We start from the raw sequence: 6000 nt of genomic DNA on the forward strand, positions 1-6000 counted from the left end.
TCACGGTCATTCGAGTGCAGGCTTCACAATGTGTGAGACCTTTGATAGTTTTTATATTGTGACTAAATATTGTCATCCAGTGTATTTTTTGAGCTAAACGAAATGATTGAATAGAGTTTGACCAAAGTCTGAGTAAGTTTTATGTGTATTTTGTATAGCTATTTTGATTAGGAATGCCAGTTCTCTTTTCATTGTTGTTTAACTGTGTGAGAATAGGGCCTCATTGATACAGATTGAATAACTTTTCTTTTTGTGAAGATTATATTTTTTGAGAGATTGGAATATTATTTTTGTTGTATTTTCACTAAATGATACTTATGTTTGTTGTGAAGGAGTTGCCGAAGCTTATGCCAATAAACGGTGCGGTCCAATGAACGCCTGTGTCCACTCGCCTATTGTAATATTCTGATATAGAATTATCCGAAGCACCATGAAGTGCACGCGGCGCTAATATTGTTTACTCACATGATGCAGGAGTGAGTTAGAGTCACGACCTGCCGAGAGACGTAAGCTGTGTTAATGTTGAAGCTGAATGTGTCAGCACATTGCGTGTAGTATACCTTTGTTAAGAGCAAGCACAAAACAAGACACCTTTCTCTGCCTTCTAGCTCTTAAAGTGCAAAAAAATGGCGTCATTGCAATCTGAGGAAATGCATGAGCAGGTCATTCCGCGCATGCGTTAAATGCGTAAAATATTTTCACGTGTTCAATTTAAAAAATTAATTACCGCCCGTTAACGCGATAAATTTGACAGCACTTAATATTACACATTGTGGTAATGAATATCTATGGTGGAGAAATAGGCATATGTAAATATGACATACTGTAACTATTAAAGGGGAACTGAAGACCTTTCCGGATTTTGGTGTAATTTTATGAATATAAACTTGGGACAAGTTCGTCAAAACAACCATGACATTATCAACACGTAATTGTAAGGATAATTTGCGTTTTTTTAGTTTTTTTGCACTCCGTTAATGGTCCCTTCGCAAACCCGGAAGTGTGACGTAGGCAACAGAAGACTACTCACAGCTAACATAGCAGCAACAGCGATGTCAGTGATATTTCCACCAAAGGTAACCATTCAGGATCGCTCTTTCGTGACGCTACCGATGGCAAAGGCTCCCAGGAAAGATGAACTACAATTAATCCCTACATGTTTGAACCTGAGGCGTCAGATGACGGCGATTTACTTGACACAGCAGATGGCGTCATGACGCCAATTGACAGCTCGACACTTCACGAACGGGAGAGTGGTAAATCCAGCATCGTGATTTTTTTATTAGAATGCGATTACATGGTTGTATATTTTTTTCCCATGCTCTACACATAGCTAAAACTGGATATTAGGTAATGGGACAGCTCCTACCGATCTAAATATGATAAAGCTAGCCCAAATGTGGCTAAATGAATGCTCTACACATAGCTAAAACTGGATATTAGGTAATGGGACAGCTCCTACCGATCTAAATATGATAAAGCTAGCCCAAATGTGGCTAAATGAATGCTCTACACATAGCTAAAACTGGATATTAGGTAATGGGACAGCTCCTACCGATCTAAATATGATAAAGCTAGCCCAAATGTGGCTAAATGAATGCTCTACACATAGCTAAAACTGGATATTAGGTAATGAGACAGCTCCTACCGATCTAAATATGATAAAGCTAGCCCAAATGTGGCTAAATGAATGCTCTACACATAGCTAAAACTGGATTTTAGGTAATGGGACCGCTCCTACCGATCTAAATATGATAAAGCTAGCCCAAATGTGGCTAGATGAATGCTCTACACATAGCTAAAACTGGATTTTAGGTAATGGGACAGCTCCTACCGATCTAAATATGATAAAGCTAGCCCAAATGTGGCTAAATGAATGATATGGTATTGATATTTCAAAATAAATGACAAAACCATTTTATTTTCCAGGTCTTGCTGTAAACCGTCAAGTAATTACCCTTCCAAGAGTATGCCTGTGTCATCAGGAGATCCCAGACGTGAGAGCCAAACTTGCGGAGGCTGAAGCACTGACAGGGGCATGAATTTCATTAAAAAAATAAAACCATAAATTGTTAACAACATTGACACATTTTGTTGACTGTTTAATGTATTCTATTGGTATATAATATATTGTAATTATATTACATTCTGAAAAAATATTCAATAGGCCGCAATAATAAATGATACCAGGTTTATGTTGAATCAGCATTAGCTTTCGTTGTCAGATTGTGACACGTTATACCAAGCACATAACGGCACACATCAAAGAGCATAATTTTAGTAAGCAACACAAAGTTAGGATAGCAACGGACTAGCGCAACATTGAAAAATGATAATGGCAGTGGGAAATATGTATTTACTCTTTTCTGTAGCATGTAGTGTTCTCTATACAAAGATAATGCATTATCATTAAAATATGAAGGTAACTTGATTTTTCTTTTAAAAAATGTGTACTGTATATATGACTAGTTTATGATTTCATATCATCAAAATTTGCTACATTTATTTCTCCTAAATCATCGTCATCTGATGTCGCAGACGGAAGAAATTCAGCATCTGGCAGGCCTCATAGGATCTCTTCAGTCGTCATCGCTGGACACCGCATCACTTCGGTCATCATATGACTCGACCCACTCTCTCTTGATTTTGGGAAACTGGGTGGCAACTGACTTGCAACGCTTTTTTCATCGTGTTGAGGGTTTCCGCCACTTTATTTTTTATGTTTGGCTTCCTGGAGGAAAAAAAAAATCACAGCAGCATGAAAATATTGGATGAATCCCAATTTTAATGTAATAATAATTTCTTGGTGATCAAATAATAATGCCCCAGTCATAGCAGCATCTATTTGATGCTATTGTTCCCTCTTCAAATAGGCAGACCTTGATGTTGAAATATAAAAAACAACGAGCCAAGGACCTATTTGGTGCTGGGGACATTTGAATTTACATAACACCTATTGATATAGTAATAAAATCACATGAGTAGACGACATGTCAGCCAACCTATCTACTTATGACAGGCCAACAGCAAAAAAAAAAAAAAAAAAAAAAAAAAATGTCGCACTTCAACAAACTGGCAGTAGTTTATAAAAAAAAAAAAGCCATTAATGTTCTACTTACGTCTTTGGAAAACCAAGGTTGCATTGTTGTAGGTTTTCAAAGCTGTCATGGCTGAAATGATGAAAACAATGAGCCGATTGGGGACCTGTATGCATGCTAACAAAAACGGTCCAAACCTTTGCAGGAGAAGTTTTTTTTTTTGGACCACTCCTAGAGTCTCGAGTCTTCCTGTGAGTAATTCATATCGCTACACATCGAGATGGCATGACGAATCCCGCGAGTAAAACCCAGAAAATGTTTGCAATATATGGCGAGGATAGCGTGGTGCTATATTTCCGTGTTCAGGGTGGTGGCGAGGCTTCCTGGAAGTTACGTCACGAGGTAGGGGTCGGCAGGACGGCGCGTCCCTCGTTGCTATGGTGTTGCTATGGCCATAACTCAAAAACTACGCGGTCAATTTTTTTTTTTTTTTTTTTTATGTGACTTTTTGAGAGAGCGAATGACGCATTTAATACAATTCAACTGAGTAAAACACTTAAGAGCGAAATCTGAAAAGCTCTTCAGTTCCCCTTTAAAAAAGGCCAAACAATCTTACTTTGTAGACATATGAGGAAAAGCGGCCTGGAAAATGAATGAATGAATGAATGAATGTTGTCGTGCATTATGGGTCAGAATGTGCCTATTAAATATGGTCATATTACTCTATTTCCTCCACATACACGATCTGCACATACCACCTTAATATGGTAATTCATGCACGTAACTTTGGCTGTGATAGGCATAGAAGGGGATATTCCGCAATGCACCTTGGGGAGATATGCTGTGTTCATGTATGTCGGGAGATCTGAGTTTCCAAGTTGGAAAATCGTTTTAATGTGTGGTAAAGTCGTAACATGGGATACAAACATGGTTGCTAACATGTTACAAAGAAGAGGAACCTATTTTTATGCTCTAACGATACATCACAAGTTGAGTGACTGTTTGGCACTTTTTACATACAACACTATTTAATTGAGATTTATTTTCTCGATTTCCCCATCAACACATGAATGCAGCATCAATATCAAGGTGCGTGTGCCAATCAGTCAATGGTGCAAATTACATCTTCCTACCTGCTTTAGCGGTTAGTGGCAGATAAACTGCCTATCCTTGTAGTTCGGTTATTTTTTACCTCTGTGTTGATGTTTGTTTGGTTGTCTATTCCCATGAATTGTGAATTGAAATGGTTCAATTTTTCTCAGTTCAGTTTACTCTGTTCAGGCAGTTAACTGCGGTATACTACTCAGGTCGCAAATTGAAGTAGCAGATTAGCTGCCGTCTTTTAGCTAAGTAACTATGAATACAGTGACAATTAAATGTGATTTGAGTGAGAGGCTCTCACTCAAGATCTTTGTCTAATATTGTGTGAATATGATGTGTGATATTTGAACTGTATTAATACTACAATAATTTTTGGACTATAAGCCTCTACTTTTTTCCCTCATTTTGAATCCTGCAGTTTATAGTTCAGTGCGGTTTATTTGTTGATTTATTTGGGTTAATAGGTAACACTTTATTTGACAGCGGCATCATAAGACTGCCATAAGACCGTCATAAGACCGTCATAAATATGACATGACATTATTATGGACATTGATGAAAGTTTATGATATAAGTTTAGGATATCATGAAGTTTCATCTGGCAAATTATGTCACTTACTCCATTTATGTCCAGCTCGGATCTTTTACATCCATTCAAAAGGGAGATAATTTGCCGGATGACACAAAATGATGTCTGTCATATGCATTCATTAATGCTAATGGCAGTGGCATGTCATGTCATATGGTGCCTCTGTCAAATAAAGTTTTACGAGATTCCGTAACAGGCAAGTAATGAAACAACTACAACAGTAACTGAGTAAATTATTAACACAGACCATGAATTTTTATTGTTATTTACATCTGTGGCACTGCAATGTATGCTAGGAGGCATGTTGGATGACAACAGTGTTGACAGCAAGTGGCAGCAGAGGTTGACTGTCTCTGGTGGGTGGCAGCTTATAGTCAAGTACGCCTTATAGTGTAAAAATTACAGTAATTCTTTTTGTTTGTATGACTTAGTTGCCTATCTTTGGGATATAACTTCTAAGAATTTTGTATGTGTGCTCATCATAATTTCCAGCTGTTTTATAAGAATTTTATTTGTTACTGCAGTCCCTGTAATATGTAACAAGATGTCATATTTTTAATTTCTATTTGACTCAAACAGCATTACTTTTGCAAATGGATAATAGCAGTTATTTGCCCGGCAGCAAGGATAAAAACATTTTCAAAATTTGCATTGAACTTTTTCAAATGTTGCAGATGAGACATCAAACAAATACATTGAGAAAGAGAACTAAATTAATGAAAGAAAATGAATCACATCTTGAGTTACAGAATAGGTGCAAGTGTTGGTTGTGAAGAGGTCCAGTAGTCCAATAGTGTTTATGGTGAGAGCAATCACTATTAATTAGGTTAAAAAAGTGCAAGCAGATAGTCACATCATCCATCACAGAGGAGAGTGCAGTACTTGTCCAAAGAAGAAGGCTCTTTCAGTGTGAGTAGACTACTAAGTCAACTGGCTGGGCAACTTGACAGCAGAAAGCAATCTTTGGAGTAACGCTAATAACACACATAGAAAAAGCTTCACTATGTGTGACTTTTGAAAAATATCAAATGAAATACAAAGCAACAACCGTCACAATAATGTACACACTCAGGAAATGATTTGCAATGCAAAATAACCATTTTTGTTCCATGTCCAAGTCCCATAAAATCCCTCCCCCCATCCATCATTTTTCTTTACTATGCGTCCACATTTGGAGTGAACTGGATGGAACCTATTCATCTCGACTGTTTGCCAGCTCACCTTATGCCATGAAATTAACAAGTTGAAATAACAATCCAATAAAGTATTCAT

The 6000-nt window shown here is 37.4% G+C and overlaps 2 long non-coding RNA genes across 2 annotated transcripts; one reads left to right on the plus strand and one right to left on the minus strand.

Annotated features, from left to right (window-relative positions):
- The first annotated feature begins 839 nt into the window (after positions 1-839).
- Positions 840-2081, plus strand: LOC130919359 (uncharacterized). The gene is made up of 2 exons (XR_009063948.1): positions 840-1256; positions 1930-2081. It is a non-coding gene; the product is annotated as an uncharacterized LOC130919359 (long non-coding RNA).
- LOC130919360 (uncharacterized) lies at positions 1941-3400 on the minus strand. Its single transcript, XR_009063949.1, has 3 exons — positions 3236-3400; positions 3120-3170; positions 1941-2731 (listed from the first exon to the last, which is right to left on the minus strand). It is a non-coding gene; the product is annotated as an uncharacterized LOC130919360 (long non-coding RNA).
- Between the last annotated feature and the right edge of the window lie 2600 nt (positions 3401-6000).

The sequence above is a fragment of the Corythoichthys intestinalis genome, chromosome 7, assembly GCF_030265065.1.
Source record: "Corythoichthys intestinalis isolate RoL2023-P3 chromosome 7, ASM3026506v1, whole genome shotgun sequence".
Lineage (NCBI taxonomy): Eukaryota > Metazoa > Chordata > Actinopteri > Syngnathiformes > Syngnathidae > Corythoichthys > Corythoichthys intestinalis.